This window comes from Perca flavescens, chromosome 8, assembly GCF_004354835.1.
Source record: "Perca flavescens isolate YP-PL-M2 chromosome 8, PFLA_1.0, whole genome shotgun sequence".
In the NCBI taxonomy this organism is placed as follows: Eukaryota; Metazoa; Chordata; class Actinopteri; order Perciformes; family Percidae; genus Perca; species Perca flavescens.
Genome location: NC_041338.1, coordinates 280,383 through 296,185, shown reverse-complemented (window position 1 = coordinate 296,185; position 15,803 = coordinate 280,383). Strand labels below are relative to the sequence as shown.

Below are 15,803 nucleotides of genomic sequence, written 5' to 3'. Positions count from 1 at the left end.
CCAGTACTCACCAGTACTCAGTACCGGCACTTTTGATTTATGTGCACGAGTACCCTTACAGGGGCAGGAGCAGCGTGACATCGCGGCTACAGCAGGAGCTTACGGCTGGTGGACATCGTGGCTGGTCCGCCAGCGATATTACGAATTCCACTATGGCCACGCCAAGACCCGCCCTTCAATAGTATTTATTGGCCAGGCGTAACCCCATTGGTACAGGTCCTATCTCCTGACCAATCGCCTATCCTAACCTTAACCACTCGAGGTCAAACGCCTAACCCCAACCAATCGAGCTGCTTCGTAGGGCGGGTCTTGGCGTGGCCATAATGGTTCGTTTTCTCAGATCTAGTGATTGTAGTCGGACTCCAGCTTTAAGTCTTGTCATTAAGCTTTCTGAGTGTTATTTATGTATTATCTGCTCAAGCTTTTCCAGTGTTACAGACAGATATGGAGATAATAACTGTCCAAAAGGATGTGCAAGTATGTTTTTATTATAGACCTTTTCATGGCAGACATGTTGACACGTCATAGCAGGAACAGCCCAGGTGGATTCAAACACATTACTGATGGCTGCATTCCACTTATGAGAGACCCTGGTATTAAACCATTACTGATGGCTGCATTCCACTTAGGAGAGACCCTGGTATTAAACCATTACTGATGGCTGCATTCCACTTAGGAGAGGTCCTGGTATTAAACCATTACTGATGGCTGCATTCCACTTAGGAGAGGTCCTGGTATTAAACCATTACTGATGGCTGCATTCCACTTAGGAGAGGTCCTGGTATTAAACCATTACTGATGGCTGCATTCCACTTAGGAGAGGTCCTGGTATTAAACCATTACTGATGGCTGCATTCCACTTAGGAGAGACCCTGGTATTAAACCATTACTGATGGCTGCATTCCACTTAGGAGAGGTCCTGGTATTGTGCATGCTGACTCACTGAAATCTCTTACTGGGACACTTGATGGAATTGAGCCATCATTAAGGTTATCAATCTCAGCTGGGCTTCTCCTACTATGACAAGTTAACATGTCTGCTGAGAGAAAGCTCCATGTGGTTTGTCTTTTCTCTCTTTAGTTCTTCTTGTCTTTAAGCTTTCTGAGTGTTATTTATGTATTATCTGCTTGAGCTTTTCCAACTCTACAGACACAGATATGGAGATAATAACCGTCCAAAAGGATGTGCAAGTATGTTTTCATTATTGTGGTTTGTATTTTCTCTCTTTTGTTTGTTCCAGAAGTGTCAAAAAACGTAAAAAAAACCCCCACCAAAAATGGTGAAAGAAATCCCCAAAAAGAAAAAAAAAGAAAAAAAGCAGACTTTAATGTTTAATGTAACGTTTTATTTCCGACATTTGATGCTTCTTTAATGTTTTTTCTGGCTTTCTTTGACATTTTTTTTAACATTCCTTTACATTTAGTTTCCTATGGGTTTTCCTGCATTGTTTGACACTTTTTGAAGTTTTTTTTCTTTTTTTAAATATCACAACTTTATTTTCTTTAAATCATTTTCTTTGATTTTGCTCGAAATGAAAAAGCTCATTGATCAAGAATCTGAATTGTGACACCACTTTGGAAAATAGTAGAACAAAGGTGACAAAAACCAGAAATTGCAGAAAAAAATTCAGGGGAAAAAGTGTCAAAAACATAGAAAAATGTCTTGTTTTCAGATGTTTCTGACGCATCTTTTAACGATTTAGGCGCTGTTTTGTTTGTTCCATAAGGGTGTAAAAAAGTTACTCATTACATACTTTTCAGAGTCATTCATTCTCCTTCAAATGAAGCCAGCAACCCCGTTAAGCATCAGCTTTAAAAAACTCCAAATCCTTTATTTGGGGTGTAGCGTCAGCATCCAGCATTCACACTGCAGTTTCTTCAGAAGTTATATTCTCTAGTTTAGCACGTTTCTTCCTAAAATATCACAACTTTTTCCTGTCCCAGCTCCAGCTGCAGGGAGGAGCCTGACGATGGTACCAGACGACCGAGTGACACGGCAAGCTGCCGAGAAAGGAAGTTGGTGAGGAAGAAGAAGAGGATGAGGCGGAAAGAGCGGGAACGGGAGAAAAAGAAAGTCCTAAATCAGTCTTTCTCAGAAAGGCTCATTTAGCCATTCCACTCCAACTTGTTGCAGAATGACACCTGCGTGAAATCCGAGAGCTGCGCTGACAGCATCATTCCAAACCGAGAGCAGCCGGGTCTAAATATAGGCCCGGAGCTCAGACACAGCGTTTGAAAAAGCTCGACTGTGCAAGGCTGGAGCTGTGCAAATCAGGAATGTTTGTTGAAATAAATAAACTTCCCCACATTTGAGGAGAGGAACTCACAATCACAAGCATTTCCTGTGTATAGGATTCTTTTGGCCAGACGTGTAAATAAAACCTGATGAAAACCTCCAAAGGGAAGGAATGGAGGAGAGGAGAGCAAAGAAAAGAAGTATCGGTTTAACTGAACCCTTGGCAATTTGTCTCTTTTGGGATTTGGGTGCATTTCGTATTAACACATGAAGCACTAATAATTGGCTCCCCTTGCTCTTCATCCTCCAGTGATCTCCAAAGTCTTCTAAAAGCAAAGCCAATTAAGACATGTTAGTTATCAGATGGTCTCTGTGAGTGTTTGAACAGTCAAAGATTCTCATGAGAAAGCGGCTCAGACAAAAGGGAAATCCTCTCAGATTGATTTGTTGTTAGAGAAAACAAGCTGTGCTGTTGGGTTGTGGTCCGAGATCTTCAACATGCACCGAGCATTAGCACCAGTCTGAACTCTGGAGCAGGCACATGGAGGAGAGTCTGCTGCTTTTCCTCTTAAGGCCAAGGACCCTTTTAACTGAGAGTGACAGATCAGGGACCCCCTACTAAGATACAGTAAGATAAGAGAAGATAAAACTTTGTCTGTTCACACAGAAAATGTTCCTACATCGTCTGCTCCAACAATCAATGGATAACAAAAAAATATATATCTGTATGGTCATCCAACAGATAACACCCTACATATATTGTATAAAATGAAGTTTCATATTTAACCGGGCTGACAATAACGTGTAGGGTGGCCTAAAGCCTTTATACATACCTTTTTAGTGAATAGAATACTAAACTATTAAAATAATAATTATTGGCATGATTTTATAAATAAAGTTTTAATATTGAATATACATTACATGTGAATCCTTAGAAGAAAAATAAATTCTGATAGAAGAAGTTGGTTAACAATGTTTTATAGAGAAGGGGTGGGATGAAATAAGAGTATACTTCTTCCCATTCCTTTCTTGGATGTGTCAAAAAAGTGAAATAAAAAAATCAATCAAGTCAAGTGATTTTTTTTTTCCTGATGTATCTATGTTATCTATATCATTATTTTCTGTATGACCTGGTTTTCTGTTTTCTTTTACATGCATTTCAAAGTAAGAAAGAAAGGAGTAACTGTGTGTGTGGATGGCTACCTTAGGGACCACCTATAGGCAGGCAAGCCTATCATCCATGTTTTTTTACAAATAGGCTGATTTATATGTGCTAATAATATATTAGATTCATGTTAAGACATTTTAAATTTATAAAAAACTAAAAAGTAAATGTATAATTTGGTAGAGCCCATGCAGTAACTCTGAGGACCCATTGTTAAATATCTCTGCTCTAAGCACACGGCCTGCTGGGTAAGGTGGGAAAAACTTAGATTCTGGAGTATGCCGAGTACATTAATCAGACCAACTCAAAAAAAACAGTCTTTAGGCTGTACTCTCATTTATACATACTTTGTCTTTGTTCTTCAACTTCCTTTTTTTTTTTTTTTTTTTTTTAAGGATTCTTTTTCGGGGCTTTTTCCCTTTATTAGACAGTGGATGGATATGAAAGGGGGAGAGCGAGATAGGGAATGACACGCAGCAAAGGACAGCAGGTGGGATTTGAACCCTACGCCTCTCAGCCAACACGGAGCGAACGCTCTTACTGGGTGAGCAGAGATATCAATGCTGGGTGAGCTAGATGCCACCCCAGTTCTTCAACGTCCTAAAGAAAGATGTGCTTTCAATTTAAAAGCTCAATCAGATTACATATTTAGATATTGAAGATATTAACTGCTTTATTCTCTTAGATCAAGTTTCTTCCCTGACTTTTGTGATTCTTTTACTTTGTCTTAAAAATGAAAGCTCTTGCTTACGATGTTAACAGAACTCATGCTTAAATACCATCAATGGTGAAAGAAGTATCCAGAGCCTTTATTTAAGTAAAAGTACTAATACCACAGTGTAAAAACTCCAATTCCAATGAAGTTGGGACGTTGTGTAAAAAGTAAATGAAAACAAAATGCAATGATTTGCAAATCCTTTTCAACATATATTAAATTGAATACACTACAAAGACAAGATATTTAATGTTCAAACTGATTAACCTATTGTTTTCTTGGCAAATATTCACTCATTTTGAATTTGATACCTGCAACACGTTCCAAAAAAGCTGGGACAGTGGCAACAACAGACTGGGAAAGTTGAGCAATGCTCCAAAAACACCTGTTTGGAATATTCCACAGGTGAGCGGGTTCTACACACGCTGAAGGAAGATTTGTGCGTCGTGTCTGACGCTGACAGCCACTGCCCAAGCGTATTTTACCAGTTCGGAGTGAGAATGGGTTGTTCATGACTGCAAGCGATCTCTGTTCTTTTCAAATGCAAATGGATACACAGTTTGGATACACTTTTGAACGTACATATGTTCCACCAAAACAAGTTCCTTCCTGAGACTATTTAGCAGAGGCACATTGTGATTGGTTTAAAGAAATGCCAATAAACCAGAGCACATTTTTCTCCCATCCAGGAATGCTGTGTGCGCCAGACCCTCCTTTGTAGCGCTGTGGAGGAAGGTCTGGACATGCAAGACTATTCTTCTGTTGAATCCAAACAAGCCAGAAAATGCATCACTTCCTGTTTGACAGAGGATTCTTCCCAGGAAAAGACCCACCAGACTGTGTGTGTGTGTGTGTGTGTGTGTGTGTGTGTGTGTGTGTGTGTGTAGAACATCAAATGTAAAAGCTTTCATCAGGTTGAATCACTGCTCTGTTGTAGTAATCAGTCATAGAGAGTATTTATATGAAAAGGCTGTGGGTTATTACATTTTATCTCCAGACTGGCTGAGACGCAGAATGCAGAAATGTTCAGCACCTTCCACAACCACAGTTCAAATAATGTCAACAATCAGTTTTTATTGCATAATCTTTGTTCAGAGCACATTTCCAAGTGTAACAGGAATCATTGTATTACCAACTAGCTGTATTTTGGAGACTGGGGTTTGTAAGAAACGTACATTTCATAACCCTAGCCTATGATCTTTTCCTAAACTTGCTGTTGCCTTTTTCTTGTCCTAAACCAACTGTCCCGTTCTTGTCCCGCATGTCACGTAAATGTACCTTTTATAAGCCCACCCTATAATCCACCATCCTTCCCTACATGTAACTGCGTCAAAAGTGACGACAGCAGTCCCGACCCAGCACGTTTCGATAAAGCACGTTTAGCGTCAATAAAAACGCCAAAGGCACCTGACCAAGCGTCCGTATTTTACGCAGTGAGAGTGAGAATGTGTTGTTCTTTACTTTGTGCACAAGGTAACTGGCCATGTTGGTGTGTCTGTTGGTTGGTCCACCACTAAAATATCTCAACAACTTTTAGATGTGTTGCAATGAACTTTGGTACCCAGAGGATGAATCCTACTCACGTTGATGATCCCCTGACTTCTTCTCTAGCACCACCATGTGGTTGATCTTTGTGGTTTTGAGTAAAATGTGTCGACGACTATTGGATGTGTTACTTTTGTTTCACACACTTGTGGTCCCCCCAGGATGAATTGTAATCCTGTAATCACTTTGGAGATTCTCTGACTTTATTCTCTACTTATCATCTGGTTCAACATTTTAAGTTGTCCAATTCTTTGGTTTATGACCAAAGTGTAATAAATAAATGTCACAAATAGTGGGGCATTTTTGGGGGATAACTGCACATTAGTTCAGAGCATTTTGAGCTGACTTTAAATATCTTCATCGTGACTAATTTTTTAGACAGAGCTGACCTACAGTCACAGAGAGAGAGAGAGAAATATAGCTGCAACTCTGGAAAGTGGCATTGCCTGCGTTTCATGTGCAATCAAGTCCCAGCTCAGTGCTAAATCACACGGTTTAAAGCTTGCTGGTTCAAAAGGGCTCCTAATCCAAGTGTTTATTATATTTTTTCACTCTCTACATAAACCAGCTACACTTGTCCAAATACACACTCAGCACCGGGGGAGGGCGGGGCCATGATGGAGATTGATGGGCTCGGTTCAGGCCACATTAGCTGCTAATCAAGTTAGGTTTCCTGGCACCGAGCTCTATACATCATAATGTCCTCCAGATCAGGACTAATGCTGTTTACAACCTGGACACAAACCCATACAGAGAGACTACAGTACACAAACATGAACACCTGTAAAATCTCATGAATCGAAATACAACAGACCTGCAAAAAATCTTAACTCTAATATTCAGTTTGTGTTGACACTGTGTCAGAGACACGACGGTTGTTACTGAGGCTGTAGCTTGTGCATTACAGTAAATTGTAATTGCATTGCAGAGATTGTAAAATGTCCCCTGTTTATCCCTCCAGTAGTCCACATCGTTCCACTTCTGGGATTGCTCTGTTGCCGCCAGTAATCCGTCGAATGTCCGTCCCCTTCCTCTTTCTTTGTGTTGGCGTTCTAACCTCCGGTGGATTTGTGAGGACTATGGTTAACTGCTCCTCAGATCTCTGCAGGGTAAATCCAGACAGCTAGCTAGACTATCTGTCCAATCAGAGTTTTCTGTTGCACGACTAAAACTACTTTTGAACGTCCACATGTTCCACCAAAACAAGTTCCTTCCTGAGACTATTTAGCAGAGGCACCGTGGCTCCGTCTGGAGGTTAGCACCGCCCAAGACGATTGTGATTGGTTTAAGGGGGTGATAGAATGATTATATAGGGTATTTTACAATCTTCCTTAAGGTCTCCTAATGGGGTATGTAACATTGGTTGGGCTGAATATTGCCCGAATGCTATTTCATTAGGCCCTTAACTACCCTGTGAATATGGCTCTATTTGGAACAAGAGCTTTTCTTCCAAATATGGTATGCTCATGAATATTCAGAATGAGCTACGCGCTGATTGGTTTGAGCAAACTACATAGAAACACATGGGAGACTGACAGCAGGTCTCATTGCAAAGTTATACATTGTTTGTCGGGCTATTACGTTAATAAATTCATTTCTGAGACTTTTTTAAGCGAGAAATCAACTATATAAAGCTCAAATATGGGACGTTTTACGAAAATTGATGGCTTATTGCAAATTTGGTAAGACTGTGTGTCGGAGTTCAGGTGCCGGTGCTGCCTGTGTTGCTGCCTTGCTGCACGGCCTGCCTTCCTCCACAGACCCCGGCCTGCAGCTCCCCTCTTCCTGCTAGCTAAATGGCCCGTGTGTGAGAGTGATAGCGCGGTCAGCGAGCTTGTTACACCAGCAATCTCTTACAACAGTTCCAGTTAATCTTGGCTGGCTGTCAGCATAACTAGCTATATTTACAGTTTGAATTTTGTCACGCCACTTATACAACATATCTCTAAAGGTCTTATAAAGCTAACAACGGTGTCCGATTTCAAGTTAATGAATTTTTGTGAACAGTGGGGGTTTCAAGAAGCTATGACTGTCCCTTCAATCCTAGCTATGTGTAGCTAGCTACAAATCACGGATAGTTAGCTTCATTTTTGGCGTAATTCCGATATATTTACAGTTTGAATTTCATCACGCCACTTATACAAGATCTCCTAAATGTCTTATAAAGCTAACAACGGTGTCCGATTTCAAATTGATGAATTTTTGTGAACAGTGGGGGTTTCGTTAGCTATGACTGTCCCTTCAATCCTAGCTATATGTAGCTAGCTACAAATCACGGATAGTTAGCTTCATTTCTGGCGTAATTTCTGTATATTTACAGTTTGAATTTCATCACGCCACTTATACAAGATCTCCCTAAATGTCTTATAAAGCTAACAACGGTGTCCGATTTCAAGTTAATGAATATTTGTGAATTTCAGAGGAATTCTAGGAGGAGCTAGCTCTCATTGATAGAGCTACATCCAGCCGCAGGCTCTATCAATGAGACTTTATTTCCCCAATCGTTTGTTTAAATAACTCAACACATTATAATTACACACATTAAAAGATTAACTGGAACCTGTGGTAACAGATTACTGGCGTAACAAGCTCGCTGATGTTAAGAAATTCTCTAAAAGACGTGTTCGTTCTGATTTCTGGAGGAGGAAGGAGAAGCTGGGTCGAATTGAAAGTTAAGCAAAAGGTTTAATGAAACTGCATGAAAACGACAAGACAAAACACAATCAAACATAAAACATAAAACACTGCAGCTGACAGCGGACTGATCTCATGCTTCTCCTTGCGGAGTTACAGAAGAACAGTCATGTGACATGACAAACAATAGGCTGTAAACAGCGGACTTCAACGTGCTTCCCCTGTCGGGGTCACAGATTGAAGTGCCGAAATCACCTCAGTTTCCGAATTCTATTCCTGTGGAATTGTGGGTCTCTGATTAAAGACACACCTCTGATTTTAGGTTTACCCCAGGTCACAGACAAAGGTCGTTTCACATGGTAGTGCCGATTCTGTCTAATCACGTCTGGCCCTGCAGGGAGTGGCTCCCCAAAACCAGAAACAATAGTTACCTTTCCTGTGGGGACAATGAGTCTTCTTCATATGCTAAATGTCAGACATGACCTGATTCATTCTTTAGAAGCTAGGTTTTAGGTGAGACACTCAAATGCTGTATTAGTGTACTTGATTAAATTTAGCTGCAGGCCCCATTAAACATTGTTTTCAAAACATAAGCCGGGTTTTAACTTTTTAACTTCAACACTGACCGTGCTCTCACTCACATACACCGGGCATTTAGCTAGCAGGAAGAGGGGAGCTGCAGGCCCTGGAGCTCTGTCAGAGCACCAGCGTTTAGTAGTCCATTATCCTAAAACCGGTGACTTTGAGCGGGTATGGAGTGCTGTGGGCTGCCAGTCGTGACGGAGCTCCAAGTACCTCAGAGCAGGCCGGGGTGTGTGAAGGAAGGCAGGCCAGGCGGCGAGGCAGCAACACAGGCAGCACCGGCGCTGAACTCCGACACACAGTCGGACAAAATTTGCAATTAGCCATCCATTTTAGTAAAACGGCCCATATTTGAGCTTTACATAGTTGATTTCTCGCATAAAAAAGTTTCAGAAGTGAATTTTGTAATGGAATAGCAGAGATCTGACCTACATTCGGAAGACTACCTGATCTCAGGTCAGTTGTGTAGCCTATGTAAATGTTGGGGCGTGACCGTTCTCTTAATACACCCATGGGCTGACAAAGGTTCCGGTTTTTGGGAGGTTGACGTCAACTTCCAGTTTTGTTGGGATTCGCCCGTTTTCAGCGGCAGTTTCAAAATATGAGATTTTCATAGTAAAGGGGTGTCAGTGGGACTTTGAGCTTCTATGTATGTCCTATTTACCCACCGAACTGTCGTTATTCAACTATGACAGGGTGAAATCGGTTTTGCATTCTATCACCCCTTTAAAGAAATGCCAATAAACCAGAGCACGTTTTTCTCCCATCCCAGAATGCTGTGTGGACTAGCCAGACCCACAGCGCTGTGGAGGAGGGTCTGGCAAAGCGAGACTATCCTTCCAGTGACAAGGAGACCTGAAGCTTCTATAATGTCACCAATCTGTATTTATACAGGTTTTTGGATTTCAGGAGGCCAGAGTTGCTCTTATTACCTCTGCTTTTTGGTCAAAGTAAAGACCAGTGAAACAAACAAGAGCACTCGTATTATGTTCTTCAAGTTCTGTACTTTGGCAACAATACCGTTCTACCTTGCTGATTCATCAAATTCAAAATAGTCAAAGTAGTTCAAAGGTATCTAGATATGAGCTGAAATCATAGAAATCTAATCATATTAAAATACATGTGATTCAAATTGTTTGCAACTTAAACATGACTGATTATTAACGGGTGAAGGGAACAATGAAGAATATAAAAACACAGATGAGGAAATGAAAGCAATGGGAATTGAAAAACAAATGTGATAAATCAATTATTTGATTTGATACATTTAAAGGCAACCACATAGCTTGAGAGTTTGTTTAGCCGAGTATGTTAGTCCCTCACGCACATATATGTATAATTTAATGATTTACACGGCATAAATCATGTATTTCAAAATCAACCCCCACAAACCTTTCTAAAGTGTATCGTGATTATATCGACGTTCATCACTTCACCTTTCTATCAGTTATTTTAGTGCCGGGACCCCGCACAGGGTCACCAGATAAATCCAAATGTGGTTCAAGGCTGGACAAAGCCGGGGAGACCACACATGGAGCTGTATCTAAAACAGGTTTATTTGACATAATTAAATGAGAAAGGAATTTGATAGAAGCCAGGGGAGAGAGGAAGACAGACTGGCTGACTGCCTGCCACCAGCTTATAGCCAGACAGGTGAGCTCAATCTCCATGACGACCAGACTCCACCCACCAGGCTCCGGTCCAGAGTGGGTCATCCCAGCAGTAACAGGACTTAGATAGTAGATAGAAAAGAAGAAACTAATCAATATTGACATAAATATAAATAATATAATGTGATGCTATATATTTTTGCAAAGCTATTTCATATTTCATTGAAAATAACATGATGTACTGTATATTACACAACTATTTATTATTTTTGGAAAATTCCGTATCCATAAGAAAAAACGACCAGGAACCAAGCCAACTTTCCTGCACTTTATTAATGAATTTCAGCAATATAGCACTCTTCTATTTAATATTAAAAACAAAAAAGCCATTAAGACCTTTAAGTTATTAAAGGAATACGCCACCGTTTGTTGAAATTGGGTTATTCACCGTCTCCTCTATATTTTATATAGGGGAGCAAACACTTTTTTGTCTCAGTGCATGCATTGTCTTAGTCCAGCAGCGCCGCCTTAGCTTAGCTTAGCGTAATGAATGGAATCCTATGTTGCCGTTAACATGTCGTGAGTATAAGTGACCCAACAACAACAAAAACAAAACCTAATTACTTCTTGTTCACAACGAGTAAAAATAGCAATGCAGATTAAGACTAGATGATTTCCCACACTCATGCCAAGTTCTATTTACCTTGGAACTCCGAAGCTGGAGCTGGGAATGACGTCATACCCGAGTTGAAAAGTCGGATTTTCATTGTTTTCATTAGCTCTGGCCCGGTTAGCTATTGTTAGCAATACCAGTTGATAACAACACATTACGCCGTTTTTTGTGCATGCAAACAGCATAAGACATGTCCACAGATAAAGTTGGACATGCCTGTGTGAACGACTGATTTAGTGACACAAATAAGACAGAAGTTAAAGAAACTTTATGTTACTGCAGCTTTCACAACTGTTGATACAGGGGGCAGCCATGTTGGATTTTGAACTCGGGCTACTGTCAGGTTGTCCGAGTTCTGAGCTCGTAAGCTCATCTGAGGTCAAGGGGCGTGTTTCCGACTTTGACCTTGTTAAATAGAACGCGGCATCACACCACCAGATCGTGTTGACTCTCATCCTCACGTTCTCGGGCTGTTGAGCAATCGTAACCTCCTCCTGTCGTTCTATTTCTAAATCACGCAGCTCCTCTTCTGAGAACTCTACTGGTTTGTAGAGCTATGCTTCTGGATCTGGACTGTCTGAGAAGTCATCCTCTTCATCTCTCACAAAATCTGCCATGTTCATCGCCATTCACTGTCTACTGTAGGAAAAATAGCCAGCTAATATTCACGCCGGTGTGTTGACAGAAGTTGGGGGGTTTCAGGTGCTGTGTGATATCTCTGTGCCCGAGTAGCAGTGCTTCGGCTGTAGTCTACTTCCACCCAATATAGTCCCAAATCAATATCTGCCTAGGAAATCATCTAGTCTTAATCTGCATTGCTGCAGGCCACAAGAAGTAATTAGGTTATATACAGAGGAGACGGTGAATAACCCTATTTCAACAAACGGTGGCATATTCCTTTAAATGAATATAATATGAAATGATATGACACATAATCTGGCATTATGACATGTAAATTTATATTTTTTGTATTGCCTTTTCTTTTTCTCCCTGTTCTGTAATGTCTATTCTATGCGTCTGTGTGTGCCTTTGTATATTAACTTGTGTACAATAAAGAAGTGAAAAGAAAGAAAACCCAGCTCTGCAACACAAACAGACTTTTCTTTCTTGTGAAATACTGGAGAGTTTTAGTATACAACAATCTGAGAAAGGACAATTCAGTATTTGGTTGAGTGTTCACAGCTCACAGTCATATGCACCCGCTGATGTCATAAGCAAGCATCACTTGGTTTTAAAGGGCCTTAAATGATACATGTCATTTACCATAAGATAAACCCATGTCTGGGACTGTTCATGGTGAAAATGTTTCTATTTTTTTCCAATTATCATTGCGTTTATCAAATCCCTTCAAAAGGAATCAGGTCACTTTTCAGTGCACATATCTTTTCAAATCACTTACGGATCTATAACACAATTGCTCACAATTAGCACATTCATGCTTCTCTAGTTATTTTTCAGCCCTACCAGCTCAGCTGCCTTTTTCAAGATTATGAATGAATTAAAAAAAAAATTGTAAAACTGTGGTTCTGTTTCTCTGCCTGTTGGATGGTTAACCCAAACAATGGTATCATTTCTGCATATTCAATACACAAGCATATACTAGTGCAACACACAGAAACAAGTATTTATTGTATGTTTAATATGAGTGTGTCACAGTTAAAGCCGCTTTTCCCAAAAAAAACAAAATCCTAAAGACAAAACCTTTCCAATGCTAAAGACAATGGCGTCATTCTGGGCTTTACTAACTGGCTGCTGAAACACTGCTCTCATCAAAACTTTTCAACATTTCTGCAGCTTTGCTTTCACCAACTGTAAATAAATACCCACAGTCTCATGAGGCCTGTGTATATTTATGTGTGTGTGTGTGTGTGTGTGTGTGTGTGTGTGTGTATATGAACACTGGCAGGAGGACTTGTACACAGCAGCAGGATTACCACCCCCAGACTGGGACCACCCTGACTTTAACACTTAATCCGGGAGGAAGTGGAGCTGCATCACAGGCTCACTTAGGACCACCGCCCCCTCTGCACGCACACACACACACACACACACACACACACACACACACACACACACACACACACACACACACACACACACACACACACACACACACACACACACATTTATGCAAAGTAGGAACTGTGTTGCAATGGGACACACATATGCAAACATATACGCAACTTAATTTGAGCATCTAAGCTAAAACAAACCACTTAAGATTTATACTGCACAGCTGCTCTTGTACAAGTCCAACATGTTTGCTGAATGTGTTATTGTCAGAGTGACTATCAATGCATCATTGTTATGTTTGTATGCACAGTGTTGTTAGAATGTCAATGTACAAGTATCACTGACAGTGTGTGTCTATGCGTGTGTGGGTGTGTGTGTGTGTATGTCTCTTATTATTAGGAAGAAAGAGTTGAGAGAAGTCTCCCTTGGTAATCATTTTTAATGATATAAATTGGTTATTAGTGATGTTTGTCTTAGAGACAATTTATAATATAAATAAATTACAGTCAAGTAGTCTCTTATTGCAACAGCAAACAGTTACAACAAATAGAAGATGCAACAAAGACAATAGGATTACAGAACACCAACATCTCATATATACAGAATATCATGTATAAGGCTACGACAAAACAGATGTGGCCCTAAGTAGAATAGAAGTGGGCCTAAACTTTTTCAGGACCGCAGTTGAGTTGCAGTCCCTGCCCTCTAAGAAGGCCCTGCTGACTGAGGAATTATTGGAGAGGAGTTTGCAGGAGTTTTATATATATATATATATATATATATATATATATTTAAAATATATATTTAAATAAATTAAATTTGATTAAAATAATGTATCAGCTGTAACACCTGAACACAGGTGTTCTAAACAGTTAGCTAAAAGTAATCAATACATGAATGGTCAAATTAAGGAGCTAAAAATAATGCATAAGCGACTGAAATAGTTAGCTAAAACTAAAATGACTGACTAAACAGCTGAAATAGTAAACTATTGACTTAACAGTTCAGATAGGTAACTACTGACTAAACCCTTCAAATAGTTAGCTAAAATGACTGACCAAACATTTCAAATAGTTACTGAAACTAAACTGTTGAAATAAATAGCTAAAAGTGCTAGATAAACAGTTGAAACGTTCAGCTTTAGTCCCCAGTAGTAGTAGTAGTAGTAGTAGTAGTAGTGTGATTGCTGACCAAACCAACCTCAACATTAAAAGTCCAGTTGTATAAAATATATATATATATAATAACTAACAGGGCTGTGGGGGAACCAGTGCTGTAGCTCGTGGAAAGTGACAAAAGGTGACTAGCATATTGCATGACTGTGTCGTTTGTATTGAGGTCTGGTATTAATTAGATGAAGGAGGGTGTTCATGGTGTGACGCTGCTGACTGGCCTTTCACAGCTCATTACATGGTGTCCAATCAGAGAGCAGCCAGCGTGACTGCTGTTTATTTATACACAGAGCTGGAAATGGCACTGTGGGCAGCCCATTGGACTGCTACACAGGGTCCCAATCAACATGCTCATACTGACACAGACATATACAAGCATTCACATATGGCTGTGTAGTATTTTCAAAGGCTATTCTCATTTTTCACCCTGAATTTATATCATCTTTACTGCTGCAACAATATTTTTCAAAATATCAATAAAGTTTCATTGCTTTATAATTATAGTAGTATTACATTTCATATTGCTTTTTGAGTTTTAAATATGAAAGGGTGAATTGTACAATGAATTACTACATTAGTTAGCGGCTTTGGCTAAAAATATTATTGGTCTTAATCTCAACACACTTGCTAACACGTTAAGGAAAAGCACGTCACACAGATCCAAGAACAGTTCACAAAAAGTGACATGAAAAAATAAATTTATTACACTATCAGCAACTCAACATCATGACAACATGTCCAGGCAAATGTAAGCTTAGCACAATAAAATAGCTAACATCTCTATTCGACACATACAGCAGATAACACAGGAGCAGTTATTGAAGATTCCCAAAGGTTTTATCAATCAGTTTTCTCTCACATTCTCTGTTCTTTTTCCTAAAGAAAGTAACAGAGGTGAGACATTGGAAGCAGTAGAAATCTAGTCTTGCTTTATCAGATCTATCTCGTGCTAGAGTATGGTCTGGCTACAGTCTGGCGTGTGTCTTTATCGCAGCAATATACATCAATTGAGCCAGACTAGTAGTAATCTAAAGCACTACATCTGGCGCATGGCTCACACACCGGATGCCGATCACCTTCTAACTCCATTCACTTTGGGAAACAACAACAAACTTTGAGCTAGCAAGCTACACGCTGAAAACGGCAAGTTTTGAGAAAATATGTTTAGGGCATTTCCTCTCTAACTGGGAGGTTTTGGGACTGATTGGTGGGATTGCTGTGGACAAAGTACACACAGAGATACACTGGTAAGAGCCAATAAGGTTTAACTATGTATCAGCTCATTTAAATAGCTCACGTTACTGGATTGTGTGAACACATACCTTCATTTAATATTCCTTTTCTTTTGCAAGAGGCAAATGTTCCACCAAAACAAGTTCCTCCCTGAGACTATTCTGGAGAACCACCTTCACTGCGTCCGGAGCTTAGCACCACCCAAGACCATTGTGATTGGTTTAAA

At 40.0% G+C, this 15,803-nt stretch overlaps 1 protein-coding gene and 1 long non-coding RNA gene across 3 annotated transcripts in view; one reads left to right on the top strand and one right to left on the bottom strand.

The window, feature by feature from the left end:
• The window catches only part of gan (gigaxonin), a 28,551-nt gene extending 28,415 nt beyond the window's left edge, over positions 1-136 (bottom strand). For both annotated transcript variants that reach the window (XM_028584239.1, XM_028584240.1), the window contains exon 1: positions 12-136. The gene's annotated coding sequence lies outside the window, so the exon portion shown is untranslated. The remainder of the gene's footprint in view (positions 1-11) is intronic.
• An 848-nt stretch (positions 137-984) lies between these two features.
• Positions 985-2,338, top strand: LOC114560525 (uncharacterized). The gene is made up of 2 exons (XR_003693197.1): positions 985-1,190; positions 1,944-2,338. It is a non-coding gene; the product is annotated as an uncharacterized LOC114560525 (long non-coding RNA).
• Positions 2,339-15,803: the final 13,465 nt, after the last annotated feature.